The sequence below is a fragment of the Strix uralensis genome, chromosome 2 (genome assembly GCF_047716275.1).
Source record: "Strix uralensis isolate ZFMK-TIS-50842 chromosome 2, bStrUra1, whole genome shotgun sequence".
Taxonomy (NCBI): domain Eukaryota; kingdom Metazoa; phylum Chordata; class Aves; order Strigiformes; family Strigidae; genus Strix; species Strix uralensis.
In genome coordinates, this window is record NC_133973.1 from 41,116,325 (window position 1) to 41,134,659 (window position 18,335).

Sequence of the window (18,335 nt, forward strand, 5' to 3'; positions counted from 1 at the left end):
GTGAATTGGCATTCTTTAGCATCCTGACACCCTGATGCAGGGTACACTACATGCTTTACTCTTTGCATCTCCCCCCCACCCTGTACCACAGATGGTTGCTGCTCACATGCTGCATCCCCCTGAAAATACACTTTGCAAATTATTTTCATTAATAGCTTTCTGTAATGATTTTTGAGCCACCTGTATAGGTCATCCACACCTCCAGGCAGTTAGCTGTGTCACCAAAGTAAGGCCATGTCCCACCTGTAGAAGAAAAATGTTTTCTCTGTGCAACAAGAGAGTTTAAGAATGCATAAGGTAAACCAGGCCTGACACTTGTATATGGGTGTCTGCATAAGCCGAGAGGTAACTATTTGGCTATGGATTTGCAAGCATAGATCCTGCCCATGAAAAAAAGGGTCGCAAGACCTGGGAGAGATTTAATGCTGCCTCCCATCCTTCTCAGACAAAATGCATCAAGTTGCTGCGGGTTTCCGTCCCTCCCTCCCTCCTACCTCCCCATTGCCTTACTCTCAGAACTTTAATTAAACAAATGCACAGGCTTGTGCTTTAACACATACAGTCTTTTACCCATGTTAAATGTGAATTTGCTGCATCCAGTGTCATCACAATTCTGAAATTTCATGTGGAGCACTCTTCAGTGGACTGCAATCAAGGCTCTGGGTCTGTCCCCACCGAACTCAAGAACACTGACTTCAACACAAGCATTAGCAGGCATACAGCTGGAAAGAGAAAAGATGTGAATTAAATGCCATTTAATCTCATTTAATCATTTCCTTTCCTCCTTGCCCAAAAGAATAAGATTTAGAAAAGAAACAGTCTGAAAAGGAAAACTATTAAGTAAGTTTCAAAGTGAAGATCATGCCAACTAATATTATCTATTTCAGGACTTCCTGCCTTGCTTATCTCCTTTTAATTAACCTATTTCTGACCTGGACCGTGTGTTTGTCTGGCAGACATAGTCCCATTTTGCAATTGCTCTTGATTAAATAAAAGAGTCTGTAGTAGTGTTTGTGATCAACACTGCTGCTACATATTTCCTGTAGCAAAGCTAAGGGCAGCATGTGAGTGAGGCTGGGAAGCAGATGTGGAACAGGAGTAACATAGTGGGAAGCTAGGGTTTTGCTCGAAATGCTGCACATTGAAGTGTTTGATAAAACAAAGTGGTCGATCTGCTTCTACCTCCCTGTTTCTACAGCTCAGATATCTGGACACAAACCTGGAGCCAAAGGGAGCACAATCAGCAGAATTTCTGTTCATTCTTATCTTCTAAAGTGCAGATTTAAAATCCTCTTGTGCACACTGACAACAGGCCATTGCTGGGTGACAATAAACTTGCTTCCTAAATGAAGTCTATCCCTTTATTAAAAAATCTGAAAATAAATCCGATAAAATTCTCAAACTCCAGATAACACCTAGAGGACCCAAATGTGTGTTATGCAAAAAAGAGCAGCCCCCAAAATATGTGTTTTTAACTGCCAAAGATTTTATCTCTCATGATTTTAGCAGCAATTTGATGTAGTCTTGGACAGCAAAAAGAGAGATGCTAATCCACTTACCCAGCAAATCCTGTCCTCCAAAAAGTACAGAGGCTCAGGCTAGGGCAAAACCGAGCTTGAACAGTTCTTCCTCCAATGCAGTAAATTACAATAGGAACATTACATAAATAGAAGAGTTGAAGGAAGGAAGGAAAATAAGATTCTGATGCAAGAAAACAAACGAGTAGGATAAAATACCTTTATCTAGGCAAGTGAAAAACTTTTTGGTAAATACAGGAAACTGATGCTATGAATAGGTAATTCCACAGCCGATTCCTTTTCTCCTCAATTCTTTTCCTCATTGTGTTCCAATAATTAATATAGAATGGTGGTTATTCAGTGCAAGAAAGCTGTTTAAATACAAACTAACCAGCCAACTATGAACAATTTCAACAGTGATTTAGGAAGAGAAAAGCAGATAAAAGGCACTTTAGAAGTGCCAAGGAAGGCAATCAATGGCAGGGTCAAACCTCACTCTCTGGAAAAGAGGGCATCTGAGCTGCCTTGGAGGTGATGCTCTTATGCTGTGGCACAGTCTGCGTGTGGCCTCACAGCGATGTGACTCCCCATAAGTCCTTTGTTGAACCCCAACACCTTCCAGCCTGGTCCAGCTACAAGCACCACAGTGTCTCAAATCACAGCAATGTGAAAGTTGAAGATAAAAGATAAATGCAAGCTTTTCTCTTCTGTCACCAGATCAACTGAAATATAACACAGTCCCAAGCAAAGAGGAGATAATCTTAGCCGTTGTTGCCAACCTGTTTACTTACTTACTGTCAGATGACAAATGCTGGCAAGTCTTCATCTCCTCCTGTTTGACTGCTGGAAATGTTGTTTTCCAGAGTTTCTTCTGTCAAAGACATGCTGAAGTGGACACAAACTAAGGTGGATGCACAAAGTCAAGTTATGTACTGCTAGGGGTAGCAAGGCTGCTGCAGCGCCATGTCCCCAAGCTGCAGTGAGGCTGAGCTTGACTTCCTCACACTTCATCTTCAGTGTTGTGAACAGGCTAGGCCTGAACTCAGACTTCATGGCTTTCACCTCTAAACAGAGCTGTCACAAATGAAATTGAAACATTAGAACCCTTAAGGAAAAGCGCATATCTATGACAATAAATAACTATGTGCCAGCTTGCTATACCAATTAGCAACACGGGGTTTTTGTACCTCTCCTCAGATCTGAAAGTCAAGAAATATGAGTTCCCAAGAGTAGAATATAGAAGAGCATTACCCAGCAACACTAAAGACCATTTAATAAACTGCTTCCCTCTAGCACTGGTCAAGGAAGAAGGATTTGTTTCTCAAAATACTCTTTTGTCTCTAACTCTTCTAGGAAGGATTTTTTGCCTACTGTCTTTGCCTGACCCAGACCAGCCCCTGCCTCACCTGAGCAAAACATCCCTGGGATCTAAAAAATTTGTTGTGAAATACAGGTCGAAAAGTAGTGGGAATATTGTATCAAAACACTGTATTTGGATGCTGCTTAATAAATGTTTTATTTCAGAAATACCTACATGTTCTGTCTGACATCAAAACAAACAATTCTTCTGAAATTACACTATTTATATAAAGACAATCTGAAGCAGGAAAAGGTTAAAAGGTTTAAATAGCCCCCAAATGAAATAGAAAAATCCCCTTTTAGTTTAAATAAAGCATCTGAGTTTCACAAAAGAATCTTTAAAAATACCGGGTTTGGCTCAGAATCAGGTGAACCTTTTTCCATTCTTTTGGTTCAATTGCCATTCTGACAAGACTAATATTCACCTCTCTCTTCCACAGCACAAATTCAAAGCAGGAGTACCCCTATCTTTCCAGACAATGCTGCATTCTTTCCTAAGAATAATTTCTTTTGAAGCTGAGATGTCTTGAGCATAAAATCTATGAATAGATACTGAGGAAGGTGACTAAGGACAGCTGTGAGCTGCATAAAGGGTGATTTCCCTACTCAATGAGAGCTGCAAAATTGGATTCAATTTATTTCTATGCCAAAGATTCATAGCCATGTATCCAGATGTCTGTAATTTTTCCGAAGAGGAACTAGCAAACCTTCCTCAGCAGGGAAGAAGGACTTTTTCTTGTGGAACTCTTGTTTAGCCCAGTCTGGGGCGTGTTGGTCTGCAGATCAGGCTTGCAGAGGTGACAGAGAAGGGCAAAGCCAGGAACGTAGCTCCACACTCCCAACCCAAACATGCAGTTTCATGTGTCAAATATCTGAACATCAAGTGAGCTGGAAAGCTCAAGAAAATGGCAAGAGAATGATGGGAGCTTCCCTCAAGCTCATCCATGGGCTGACAGTGGCCAGACATTTTTTCTGCCTTGCTTGAAATCGTGGCTGACGGAAAGCCACAGTGCAAATCCACTATATCACAAACACTGGCAGAGTTAGACATTTTAATAGATGCCAAAGGTGAGATGTACATCCAGCTGTAATTACCTTCCCACAACAAGCAGGAGAGGTCCTGTAAGTCAAGCCTTAGAGACATTCATAGAAAGCAGAAGGAAAATGTTATTGCCACTGTGGTAGCTGTACATTTACCACTGGGTTATTTGTGATAAGTCTATCTAAACATCCAGGTATGAGAGAAAATGACAGATTTTAAATCAAACCTTTAGTTTATTACCAACAGCAAAAGCAGCTGTAATTTATATATGCAAAGAGCTTCCACTTAGACATCGTATCCACACTGTAATTTTGAATAAACAACATTTAAAACTGCAGCTAACAAGACTTAAATTTAAAAGCTTGATGATTAATCCATCACTTCACCTGTCTTCCCAAATTATGCATGTTTAGCCAAATAAAGTATTAACATTCTACATTTTACATACAGCAGCACTGAATAAAACAATCCACTGTGACAAATGTTTCCAGAGCAGGGGAAAAAAAAAAAGACTTGTTAACTGTTAAGAAAGCTGATGTAATGCACAAGAAGCTCTCAGAGATTTCATAAGCAAAAGGCTGAGCTTTCTGAACAACACCTTGCACATATTTTCTGATTGTATTCATACTTGTAGTGAATTACCCCACTGTGCATTTGTGGCTGTTGTCACTGGCAAGGAATCACAGTGAGGGCCACTGGGACGTCTTCTGTGCCTTTTCCCGTTAGAAAGAGTTTTGCACCACACTGCAAAAAGACATAGCTAGAGATAGGAAAGGTGAAAATGAAAAAGTAGTGAGAGCTGAAAATCATGCTCCGTCAAGAAGCATAGCGTGGAGCTGACAGAAGCTGCCCGGCATAACTGCAGTTTCTCACAAAAGCAGACTGAGAATATGCAGAACAACTGATTCAGAGCAGACCAGGACTGAGTGTATTAAAAAGCAATGCCAGCTTGCGAAATACAACCAGAATAGCACTGAGTGCTGTGACACATAGTCAGGGAAATAGGCTCATTACCTAATGCATATGTTTGGAAACTGTTTCCGAGGGAGATTTTCTGGTGATAGGTACAGTTTGTTCCTCTTTCTCATTTAGCTAGGTAACATTAAGGAGAAACATAAACCAGTTAGAGCAAGACTGTGACACATCCTGGTTCATGTCTAGGCTTGAGCTGGGAGGCTTGAAACTATGTCACCAGACCTGAGAGCTCTTCCTGAGGTGTTGTATGTGACCGAGTCAGGTTGCCCACTGAGGAGGACCTGAAACTGCAGGCGATTCAAGATGTATTCTTCGCACATTTATACAGCATGTCTTGCACTTCTGTCACAATATACTTGTATATAAAATCTTAAAACCTGAGAGGGATGATTTACAAGAGCGTGACAGCAAGGCACCAAGGGGAAGATGGAGTCTGTTGAGGGAAGGCTGCCCCATGGGCAGGCTGTGCTCTAGTAAGTGATTCCTTGGCCCTGTTTAGACTTTTTGCCTACTGTCATGATGCAATGCTTAAGAAGAGCCTAAGTTGTTACTGATTTTCATAGATTCATAGAATGATGTGGATTGGAAGGGACCTAGTTCCAACCCCCCTGCCATGGGCAGGGACACCTTCCACTAGATCAGGTTTCTCCAAGCCCCATCTAATCATTGAACACTTCCAGGGAGGTGGCATCCACAGCTTCTCTGGGCAACCTGTTCCAGTGTCTCACCACCATCAAGTAAAGAATTTCTTCCTTATATCTAAGCTGAATCTACCCTCTTTCAGTTTAAAACCATTACCCCTCATCCTACCACTACACTCCCTGATAAAGAGTCCCTCTCCATCTTTCCTATAGGCCCCCTTTACGTACTGGAAGGCCGCTATCAGGTCTCCCTGGAGCCTTTTCTTCTCCACACTGAACAACTCCAACTCTCTCAACCTGTCCTCATAAGGGAGATGCTCATGAGGGGTTCCTGATCATCTTCATGGCCTCCTCTGGACCCGCTCGAGCAGGTCCATGTCCTTCTTATGTTGGGGGCCCCAGAGCTGGACACAGCACTGCAGGTGGGGTCTCACGAGAGCAGAGTAGAGGGGGAGAATCAACTCCCTCGGCCTGATTGTCACACTTCTCCTGATGCAGCCCAGGATACAGTTGGCTTTCCGGGCTGCGAGTGCACATTGCTGGCTCATAGTCAGTTTTCCATCCACTAATACCCCCAAGTCCTTCTCCACAGGGCTGCTCTTAATCCACTCATTTCCCAGCCTGTATTTGTGCTTGGGATTGCCCTGACCCATGTGCAGGACCTTGCACTTGGCTTTGTTGAAATTCATGAGGTTTACATAGGCCCATCTCTCAAGCCTGTCCAGGTCCCTCTGGATGACACATCCCTTCCCTCCAGTGTGTCAACCACACCACACAGCTTGGTGTCATCATCAAACTTGCTGAGGGTGCACTCAGTCCCACTGTCCATGTCACCAACAAATATGTTAAACAGCACTGGTCCCAATACTGACCCCTGAGGAACACCACTTGTCACTGGTCTCCACTTGGACATTGAGCCGTTGACCACAACTCTTTGAGTGTGACCATCCAGCCAATTCCTTATTTACTGAGTGGTACATCCTTCAAATCCATTCCTCCAATGATAACATCTATGAATGTCCTGTTAGTAAGCATTGTCACCATCATATTATGGTAGTTTTAGACAATGTCTAGGAAACAGGTGGAGTGTGCCATGCTCTGGCTACTCCCCAGCATAGCCTTTCTCTTCAGATGGGGTTATTACCATCTTCTCAGTGGACTCTTTAACTGACCACTAAGACCCCAGAGGCAAAAAGTCTCATAAAATGACAGCCTATGAATGGCCAAGGTACCAGTAATCCCATTTTCCAGTTTATTTTGTCACTGGTCTTTTGAGTCTGTTATAAGGCTTAATGATTTAAATGAAGAAGAGAAAGAGGAAGAAAATGAGACAAACAAGGAAGAAGACCAAGGTCCACCAAGGCCGGGTCGTTCTGGACCAGGTATTAAAACCAGTTCTAAAAAGAACCCCAGAAGGGTCATTGTAGTGGGTGACTCCATTTTGAGGGGTGTCGAAGGCCCAATATGCAGACCAGACCCGCTTCATAGGGAAGTCTGCTGTCTCCCTGGGGCCTGGGTCAAGGACCTCACGGCAAAAGTCCCCACTCTAGTGAGACCCAAGGACTACTACCCTCTCTTGGTTTTTCAGGTAGGTAGCAATGACATTACCAGGAGAAGTCCTAAAGCAATGAAGAGAGATTTAAGGTCCTTGGGGAAACTGATTAAGGGGTCAGGGGCACAAATCGTGTTCTCCTCCATCCCTTCAGTTGTGGGGATGGATGAAGAAGAATACAGGAGAACTCAACAGATGAACTTGTGGCTCCAAGACTGGTGTTACTGTCAGGGCTTCGGATTTTTCAATCATCGGTTGGTATACAGGACACTAGACCTTTTGGCATTAGATGGGATGCACCTGTCCTAGAGAGGGAAGAGGATCTTGGGGCAGGAGTTAGCTGGGCTCATTGACAGAGCTTTAAACTAGATTTCAATGGGGAAAGGGGCAAAACACCAGCCCATCTGAAGTGCATGTATACCAATGCACACAGCATGGGTAACAAACAGGAGGAGCTTGAAGCCATGATGAAACAGGAAAATTATGATGTAGTGGCTATTACAGAAACATGGTGGGATGTCTCCCATGACTGGAGTGTGCCAATTGATGGCTACAAGCTCTTTAGGAGGGATAGACAAGGAAGGAGAGGCAGTGGGATGGTGCTGTATGTTAGGGACTCTTATGATTGCTTTGAGTACAAGTGTAGTGAAATCAGGGTGGAGTGTCTTTGCGTTAGAATCAGGGGGAAGGCCAACAGGGCAGATGTTGTAGTAGGAGTCTACTATAGGCCACCCACCCAGGACAGAGAGGTGGATGAAATATTCTATAGGCATTTAGGAGAAATCTCACAATTGCTTGCCCTTATTCTTGTGGGAGACTTTAACTTCCCAGACATCTGCTGGGAATACAAAACAGCAGAGCGGGACCAGTCCCGGAGATTTCTGGAATGTGTGGCAGATAACACATTCTGTTATCTGTATATCTGCTGACACAGCTGGTAAGTGAACCGACCAGAGAAGGTGCCCTGCTGGATCTCCTCTTTGTGAACAGAGAAGGACTGGTGGATGATGTGGCGGTTGGAGGATGACTAGGGCACAGCGATCATGAAATAATACAGTTCTCTATTCTTAGAGAGGCCAGGAGAGGGCTAAGCAGAACTGACATCCTGGACATCCAAAGGGCTGACTTTGTCTTGTTTAGGCACCTGCTTGAAAGGATCCCTTGGGAGACAGTCCTGAAGGGTATAGGGGTCCAGGAAGGCTGGGCACTCTTTAAGAAGGAAGTCTTAATGTCTCAGGAGCAGGCGGTCCCCAGGTGCTGTAAGAGAAGCCAGCAACAGAGAAGACCACCCTGGCTAAACAGGGAGCTTTGGCTGCAACTCAGGGAGAAAAGGAGAGTTTACAGCCTTTGGAAGAAGGGGCTAGCCACTCACAGTGATTACAAAGGTGCTGTGAGGCTATGCAGGGCGGAAATCAGGAAGTGTAAAGCCCAGCTGGAAATTAATCTGGCTTCAGCAATCAAGGACAACAAGAAATGTTTCTATGTGAGCAGCAAAAGAAAGACCAGAGAGAGCCTCCATCCCCTGCTAGACACAGGAGGAAACATGATAACAAGTGATGAGGAGAAGGCTGAGGTGCTTAATGCCTGCTTCGCCTCAGTCTTTAATAGCAAGACTAGTTGTACTGAGGGAATCCAGCCTCCTCAGCCGGAAGACAGAGACTGGGAGAACGACACCCCCACATTCCAGGAGGAGATAGTCAGTGACCTGCTGCATCACATAGACACACACAAGTCTATGGAACCAGACGGGATACACCCGAGGGTGCTGAAGGAGCTGGCTGGGGTGCTCGCCAAACCGCTATCCATCATTTACCAGCAGTCCTGGATGACCAGGGAGGTCCTGACAGATTGGAAATTGGCCAATGTGATGTCCATATATAAGAAGGGTCAGAAGGATGATCCGGGAAATTACAGGCCTGTCAGCTTGACGTCGGTGCCCGGGAAGCTGATGGAGCAGCTCATCCTGAGGACCATCATACAACATGTGCGGGACAACCAGATGATCAGGCCCAGTCAGCGTGGGTTTATGAAAGGCAGGTCCTGCTTGACAAACCTGATCTCCTTCTACAACAGGGCGACCTGCTTATTGGATGAGGGAAAGGCTGTGGATGTTGTCTACCTTGACTTTAGTAAGGCCTTTGACACTGTTTCCCACAGCATTCTCCTGGCGAAACTGGTTGCTCACAGCTTGGATGGGCACACGCTTTGCTGGGTAAAAAACTGGATGGATGGCCGGGCCCAAAGAGTTGTGGTGAACGGAGTTAAATCCGGTTGGCGGCCGATCATGAGTGGTGTCCCCCAGGGCTCAGTTTTGGGGCCACTCCTGTTTAACATCTTTATTGATGATCTAGACGAGGGGATCGAGTGCACCCTCAGTAAATTTGCAGATGACACCAAGTTGGGTGGGAGTGTTGATCTGCTCGAGGGTAAGGAAGCTCTGCAGAGAGATCTGGACAGGCTGGAGCAATGGGCTAAGGCCAACTGTAGGAGTTTCAATAAGGCCAAATGCCGGGTGCTGCACTTGGGTCACAACAACCCCCAGCAGCACTACAGGCTTGGGGAGGAGTGGCTGGAGAGCTGCCAGTCAGAGAGGGACCTGGAGGTGTTGACTGACAGCCAACTGAACATGAGCCAGCAGTGTGCCCAGGTGGCCAAGAAGGCCAATGGCATCCTGGCTTGTACCAGCAATAGTGTGGCCAGCAGGGACAGGGAAGTGATCTTACCCCTGTACTCAGCACTGGTGAGGCCGCACCTCGATTACTGTGTTCAGTTTTGGGCCCCTCACTACAAAAAGGACATTGAATGACTCAAGCGTGCCCAAAGGGTAACGAAGCTGGTGAATGGTCTGGAGCACAGGTCTTATGAGGAGCGGCTGAGGGAACTGGGGTTGTTTAGTCTGAAGAAGGGGAGGCTGAGGGGAGACCTCATCGCCCTCTACAACTACCTGAAAGGAGGTTGCAGAGAGCTGGGGATGAGTCTCTTTAACCAAGTAGTAAACGATAGGACAAGAGGGAATGGCCTCAAGTTGCACCAGGGAAGGTTTAGACTGGATATTAGGAAGCATTTCTTTACAGAACGGGTCGTTAGGCGTTGGAATGGGCTGCCCAGGGAGGTGGTGGAGTCCCCATCCCTGGAGGTGTTTAAGAGTAGGGTCGACTTAGCGCTTAGGGATATGGTGTAGTTGAGAACTGTCAGTGTTAGGTTAATGGTTGGACTAGATGATGTTCAAGGTCTTTGCCAACCTAGATGATTCTGTGATTCTGTCATTTCAGAGTTCAAGTTTTAGTGCCAACATCATGTTTAGTTTATGCTGCAGAATGAGCCAGAAGTGCTGTTGTTGTATTTCAGTGCTTCTGATGGAAATTTTCTTCCATTCATTTATTTAAGCACCTTTAAGACCCAGATAAGATTTCAGTGTCCTGCAGCAAGTTCCACCATTCAGCTAGGTGCTGGGTAGAGGAATAGCTCCTGGGCTTTTCTGAACCTGTCAAGTGCTGCTTTCCATTTCTTGCCCCACTCAGTATTTGCATTGAGGAATGGCATCTTCTGGGCAACTCTGAGCAGTCCCTGCTCATCTTCTCCATAGCTCTCACAAATCCACACTGTGTCATAACTCCCGTTCAGTCCTCACCCTTCCAGGCTGAAGAGTCCCCCTCAGGCTCCAAAGCAGGACAGCCACCCCTGCACACCATGAAGCTGTAACAACAGCCACAGAGGAGCAGGGTTTGCCAGCCCGGGCATGATGTGATGCATTTAGTACACTCTGGAGCTAATGTAGGCACTGTTCTACATAATACAGATGTGCCTCAGACACTCAGAAATCCCTGACCCATTGTGAGAAAATTTCAGTGGGTTGTCACCTCGCATGTCCTTGCTCTAGAACTGCATGTTTCAGTGGAAAGTGATAGTGGCAGCAGCTTTCCAACCAGCCCCTTTCAAAACTTCAGCCTTTCTCAGTCATGTTTGTTTTGACTGCTCCAAAGTTTCCTCTCCCTTTAATAGATAGCAAATATATTAACCAGCACAAACAGGGAGCGCATATGATCCAGTGGAGGGACAAAACAGATGGCACATGAGTCACTCCCATTTGCAAAGTCAGTGATGAAAATGTGCTCTTGCTTTAGCATCCTGCTGGAGTCTTTTTTCAAAAGACAATTGAAGAGCTGCGCTTGGCACCGAGTCCCTACAGCCTTCCAGGTGAGAAAGGGATCACCGTTCAAGTCCTTTCTTCACACATCAAAAAGGATTCAGGAAAGGGCTTGGGGACTGTGGCAAGCCCCTCATAAAAGTGCTGTTTAACAATAGTTAACTTCACATCAATAATGTGGAGAGACTGAGCAATGCCACCAAGACACCAATTGCAATGCTTCCCGAGGGCCACAAGCTCTCAGTACTTCTTCAGTGTATTAAGCTTCCTTGTCAGATTTTTCCACTTGCTTTGTTATTTGCTTTTAATTCCCTGTGCCTCACAGCACTAGGCATGTTCCCCGTTTTCTTTTCTCTTTTTTTTTTCCCCTCCCACAATCTTTCTATGGGTAATGGGTTTTATATGCTAACTCACATCACTGAAATATCATGAATGACACAAGTAGGAGTAGAAGACATTGGTTATGCTCTCGCCAGGAAAGATCCTTGGCCCATTGGAAATAATGATTATTTGCACTGTATAAATTGGATTTCTGCCATGAACAATATTAAAAGGAAAAGGCAGTATTACTCTGCTGCTGAGTATTCATTGTGTTAAAACAAAAATAGACATAATATCAGATAGCTACCACCTGGAAACTGCATTACATATTTGGGTGAGAATACACTCCCAATCTGCAAACACATTTGTACTTGATTACTTTTACACATTGCAAGAAATTTCCTTGAAATTCAGTGAGTATAATATTAACAGTCTTTATTCATGTCTGCAGATGACAGTCTTGGCTTACGGGAATAGGCACAAGGTAGTTATTACTAGCAACCAAGTTTAGTTAATTTTTCTCTCATAATTCAGGGAGGGAAGATTGTTAGAATCAAAGACATATAATCAATTATCATATTATTAGTTATTTCTAATTTAACTGTCCAAAATTAGAATTCTTTAGATAGCAAAAGACATTCCACTTCATATCTAGAAAGGATTCTTTTTTCCAAAACCCAAGCCAGATTTATTCCCAGAACTATCTGAAAATTAAGATTTGGATTTCAAAGAAAAATTATTATCATTGCAAATCAGAATCTTTCACAAAAAAATATTCAAATGCGAAACCTGTCAAAATCAAGATACATACACAGAGAGAGACTTCCTCCTTTTTTCCTCCCTCCTTTCCACACTGATACTGTAAAATTGATAATATCAAATTTTTTCCAGTTTTGCTTTTCATTTTCTTTTTTATTGCCTTCAATAATTTTGAAATTTCCTCACCTTTGAGGAAGAAAAATGAAACAGCCCCTCCTTTGTGTCATACTTCAAGCACTGGAAAGGTTTTTCAAAGTTTCAATAGCAACCAGCAGCAGAAACATTTGAAAATGCAAAAAAAATTTGCTTGTGTGGGCAGAGGTTCCTGTTCAGCTTTCATTTTACTGTCCCCAGTTGCAAAGAAATATTTGACACTGTTAAAATTTCAAAGCAATCAGACTTTGGTGTTTTAAAAGTTTGCAAAAATTCTTTTTGAAAAACTGTGTAGTGACAGACAGAACAACACTCAGAAAAAATCCTGACTGTGGCAGATGCTGGTTATTTGCATTGGAGTAATGAGCATCGGTAGAAACAACACTTCCTGAATACTCGAAGGAGCAATGCTCTAATAAAGAAAAATAACTTACATAAACCCCATAATTTGTCTCTTACAGTGTCTTCTCTTTAATGAGGGAGATCTGATAAGGAAAAATACATCTTTTAAAGTGGTCACTGATTCTGCATGCCTTCGTTTTTAGGCATCCAACGTGGGGGACTTTACAGGGATCTGATTTTCAAACATTGTGCAAGCTCAGACCTTTCAAACATGTTTCATGTTCCAAGTCTTCCACCAGCGTATTTCTTGGCACATGTAACGTAGTACATGCAAACTACACCATAAGATAATGACACATGCACACAAATCTCACAGATCAATAAACAGAATGAAAAATACAAGAATTCATGAAGTTGAGAGAAGAAATAGTATAAATGGAAAGTCATAGATACAAAAATATGTTCTACATTAAAACAAAGCACCCTTCTTTTATTGCTAATGTTGCAATCTGACTTTGCACCAGTAAATTGGCTTTGATCTTTGTCTGTATTATCCTCCTGTGCACACAAATACAATAGCTGATTTCTGCTGTGGTAGCAGCGATTTCCACTATGAGCGGAAGGGATTCACAGCCTCTCAGGCTTGGGCTGGTGCCAGGTCATGGATCTGTTGCCAGACTCTTTGTAAGCGCTGTGTGGCCACCATGCTCTCCTGCACTGATGTAGTCCACCACTTCTCTGCTCCCTTCTGCCTCTGGTCAACCTGGGAGAGTGGGCTGCAAGAGGTCACATATAGTCCCTGCCCAAGAAGAATTGCACTTACACGATTCAGGTAACTCAAGTAGAAGTGAATGTACTTTCTCACCTCCCGCACACAGATAACTTCCCACACAGAGTCAAGAGATGGCCTGAGCCTCACAACCTGTGCTGAGTAAGTAAAACAGTAGAATTCTGAAGTGGAAAATGTAAAAGAAAATCCTCCTTCAGGTCACATATAAATGCTTGTGAGCAGGTGAAGGTGCATCACTTCAGCCAGCCTGTTGTCCAAGACCTGTAGGATAGAAAAGTTACCAACAGAAATCAGAAAATATCCCAGACTTAAGCAGACCTGTCTAGGCTCAGAATAGCACTACAATTGCTGAATCTGAGAAAAGCTTTTCCAAAAAAATGGAAATGGGACAAAAATGTAACTGGGTGGCCGACAAACAAGTAACTACCGTCATAGATGTATCCTAAACCCATTGTGCCTTTCTGGAGGTAGCATGAAAAAATGACTCTAATAGACACAAATAACTTTAATATATCTGCTTCAATATATGCATCTAAGGCATTGACATCTGGTTAATTCTTAAAATATTGATAATAACTATATGATCTGTTTACCAGACCACAAAAAAAAAAAAAAAAAAAAAAAAAGAGGTGTGACCACATGGTGAACATCTGCACATCTGCACTGGCTCTTTGGATGACTTTTCCTTCTTGACTCTGGAATGGGAAAAACTTGGTATTCATACCATCATTTACATTTCCTCCATGTGACCTACGTGTTAAGGAATCACAAGTTGCCACATTACTCTTTTCCTTGTGGAATGTTTTTTGGAGAATAAATCTTGCTTTCTTTTTCATGTTACTCCATATGAAGAACACTTTTTAAACAAAAATAATGTGGCTTTGTTAATGAATTTGAGGCAATGAGGTGTCCACACATGTAATCCCTGGGTCTTGAAACCTTAGCACCTCAATTTGAATGCAGAGAAATGCAGCCCTGAGCTGCATATCCAGAGGAGTGGAAACCCCATGTTAAAGGGAAGCTCCTGGCTTGAGCCTGCAAAGGAGGGAAAGGGTAAAATAAAAAATAAAATAAAATGAAAAGGCTTTTCTACACAAAAGATGGGTGTAGGTCCCTCAAATAGGACTTCTGGTAGTGGTGACCACAGCTGGCAGAGAGGGACTCGGGGCAGACCACGGGGTAAGCACTGCACAGCAGGGCATCCTTTGGGATCCCTCAGATCCCCAAGTCTCCTTGGAAAGGCTGCAGAGGTGCTAGCCCACCTAATACAGTGCTGGACCAGCCCTGGCTCGCTCTCCTCCCCATCTAGTCACCAACCGGACACTTCTCACAGGGGCATGTGAGGAGATGAGGCCAACTGCTGAAGGGGCCCACAAGTCTCAGGAAGGAGGCGGTGTTGGGTGGGTATCCCATATTGCACAGGGGTGAGGGGAGGGACGTGGTCCACAGGAAAGCACCTGCAGGAAAGCAAAGTGCCTTGCACACCTAACACACTCACACTCTGTGTAGCACCATGTGGCCAAGGACCTGTGTCCTCTACAGAGCTTCTGGTTCAGCCCATGCCTTCGTTTTAGTTCCAATGCTGTTTCAGGTTTCTTGGGAAGAGCTGAAGGTCATGGACACCATCCTGCTTTCCTGCTGACATCCCTTCTTGGAAGTGTTTCATGGTAACAGCAAATTCACTAGGCTTGCCCATACACAAATCCCCTGGTCACCCACAAAAGTGATGTCAGAGAGGGATGAAGTCCAAACAAATTTCAGATGCAAAAAATTACATTTGTTATTCCAAAAATGCCTCTCACTGATAGGTTAATGCAGCATTCTATTTGCATATCCAGTGCTTGTTTTAGCTTTACAATTCACTTTCAGTATATGGTCAGGATCCACATAAAAGGTTTTAACTTTGTAAGCCACCTGTTATTATCAGGATTTGCTTAGCTTTCTTCAGCTATACAACATGGTGCAATAGGGAACAGATCGAAGGATCACTGAACTCAGGACAAGACTCTCACTGATTCAAACCATCTGATAAAAGTGATTTCCTTGAGTCCAGGGCATACATCCCACAAATCACTATAAACTAATAAAAATGTACAGCCTACAGGAATGCAATGAAATATGATAACAAACTCAAGCTGTTGAATGAACAGTATAGCAAACAGCTCCCCAGAATGGTTCGTTGATTAGTCAACACCAATGCAGAAAAGCTTCACGTGGATAATTTATGGTTCACATAAAGATCACATTATTATAACATTTTCCTGTTCACTCAGAGATAATAAAAGGCATACTCCAAATCAATATTTATTATTTTAGTTTTCCTTCCTCCCTACTGTTAAGCTTGACATCCTTCTCCTCCCCATTTATAGCCTGCCATTGCTAACTGAACCCCTTCCACAACCTCCAAGATAAGTATCTGTAAGAGATCCATATATCATGATAGCAATAAACCAATCCCTCCAGACACATTTAACCACAATGGAATACTGTCAAGCTCTGAAGACGAGTTACTCCCTGAGGAGCAGAACTACTGAACCTTGATTTTCTGCCGTTCAATGTCCCACAGATTTCTTCTTCCACCTCAAATAAACCCTCTCTGCTTCCAGTATCATAAATTCACCACATATCCCCTAAGTCCTTTCATAGTATCCTCCATGTCCCTGTAACATTTTGCCTTCCAATATCTCCAGTTGCCTTCACATCTCCCAGGCTTTCTGGTGATTTCACTCATTTCCCATTCATGCCCTTGTTGCCTTTATCTGCCACTGGGACAGGAGACACAGGTACTGGGAATAGGGTGAAAATACACATTGGACAACTGATGTCCCAGAAGGTGCCTGCCACCTGGTCAGCTGTCAAAACCAACACAGAGCACTAAATTTTCCAGACGAGTCATGAAGAAAACTTCTGTCCTTTTCCCACTTGCCTGAATTTTTTCAAAACTTGACCAATAAATTAGGATTGCTGGAAACACTGTTCCTTGTCAGAACTGGTTTGAAGCATCTGAGAGTGTCACAAGTTACCAGAGGGCCATCAGACAGGCAACATAAATCCCTTACCTTCTTCTCCCAACACCACAAAGCCAACAACTTGCCGAACCACCCCATACTCCACTTTTCAGAGTCAGTCAACTGACTTGCATGACTCCACATGATCTTCACCTGATTGACCAAACTCTTCTTGAGGCAACTTTACCAGGCACCAGTCATCACTTTTTTGACATCTAGTGTTAAATCTACATTAAAAAGATCTGTTGCTTATTATTGTCAATGTTGCTAACCCAAATCTATGACAATGTCAAATTTCATTATGCTGCCAATGGTTTGCTCTCTCTGAGGTGGAGAATTTCTTTCATTATTGTGTTATTTATACAATTTCCTTGTTCAAAGAGAAGGAAAATAACACCAAAAAAATGACTTGGAGTATGAAGAAAGCCTAGGAATTGGATGTTAAGACAAACAAGGCTGCAGTATAAACATTTCCTTGTGCAGTTCTTATAAACAAAGTTTAGCTGCCTGAATCCTAGGGGTTTATACTCTTTGGGCAAATATTGAGCTAATACCATGATTCATGTCCCTAGTCATACTCCAAAGCAGCACTATGTTCCCTCCACTGTGTTTTAGATGTGTGCAACAGAATGTTGCTGTTTAATCCAAAACATGTTTTACGACTTGCTTCCGTTTCCTTTGGTGTATTAGCAGAGGTTTTTGGCAAGCCTGACTCCTTTTCAAAGGTTATCAGAACAAAAGGGTCATATTGTCATTTCATTGACTTGGAGGAAAATGAGTGGGTGGGAAGAACACACTTTATGTCCCTCTGTGAGTCAATAGCTGTCCCCTGTGGACAGTCTCTGGTCCTATCTTTTTTTCCATGAAAGAAGTTTGACCTTTGAGTCTTGGCTTTCACCAGGAAGAAGGGAGAACATATCCTTAAGGTCACTTTGACATCAATTGATCATTTTGCTCACCTAAGACTATCATTTATATGCTAACGGCATGTTCAAGGCTGCCATTCAACTGCCAGCTAGTCCCCAAATGGGTACTAAAGTTTTCTTGGGTCACCTCAATACTTAGCAGTGACTCAAGACTGACAAATCAGTCAGGGCTCCTGCTGTGGTTGGGGCTTCTGGGAGCTGAAATGCAGGCTGGTCTCACTGGCTGGCTCCAGTGCAGCAACCAAGCTTGGAGAATGACAAACACCAGCTTTGTGCCACCTCAGGAGAGTCACAGCCCTGCTGCTTCCCATGGTGAGGACTAACAGCCACCAGCACGGAGCATGTGCAGGACACAGGAGGGCAGGAGAGGTATGGCAGGGTGAGGGGAATGTTCATCTGCCAGGTCTGAAGATGTCTCACATAAGAGACTTATCTTCAGCAGACCGTTCACAAATGGATGTCTTGTACAGCAGAAGAGGATAAAGAAGGACTGCATAGTTGAGGTTCAGCCGTGGGCTGATGTCCCCAAAGGGAAGCACAGACACAACACTCTTTACCAGCTTGGTCTAGCTGGGAGATCTTCACATCATGTGAGACACAGATGTGCTCTAGCTTACTTTGTACATCCATCTTGACCAGAAGAGACCTGAGACATCTGTCATTATGATCACTGTGTGGCTTTTCTCCGTTACACCAGGGCTCCTCCATGTTGTCACACAGCATAGAGAGAAGGAGCTGTCTGAAGGTATAAGATCAAAAAATGGTGACAGATGTGTTGATAGGGACCATAAAACCTTAAACTG

At 43.7% G+C, this 18,335-nt stretch overlaps 1 long non-coding RNA gene across 1 annotated transcript in view; it reads right to left on the reverse strand.

Moving 5' to 3' along the window:
* Positions 1 to 13,039: 13,039 nt before the first annotated feature.
* LOC141939212 (uncharacterized) overlaps positions 13,040 to 18,335 on the reverse strand; it is a 79,579-nt gene continuing 74,283 nt past the window's right edge. Inside the window, exon 3 of the long non-coding RNA XR_012627508.1 lies at positions 13,040 to 13,859. This is a non-coding gene — a long non-coding RNA (uncharacterized LOC141939212). The remainder of the gene's footprint in view (positions 13,860 to 18,335) is intronic.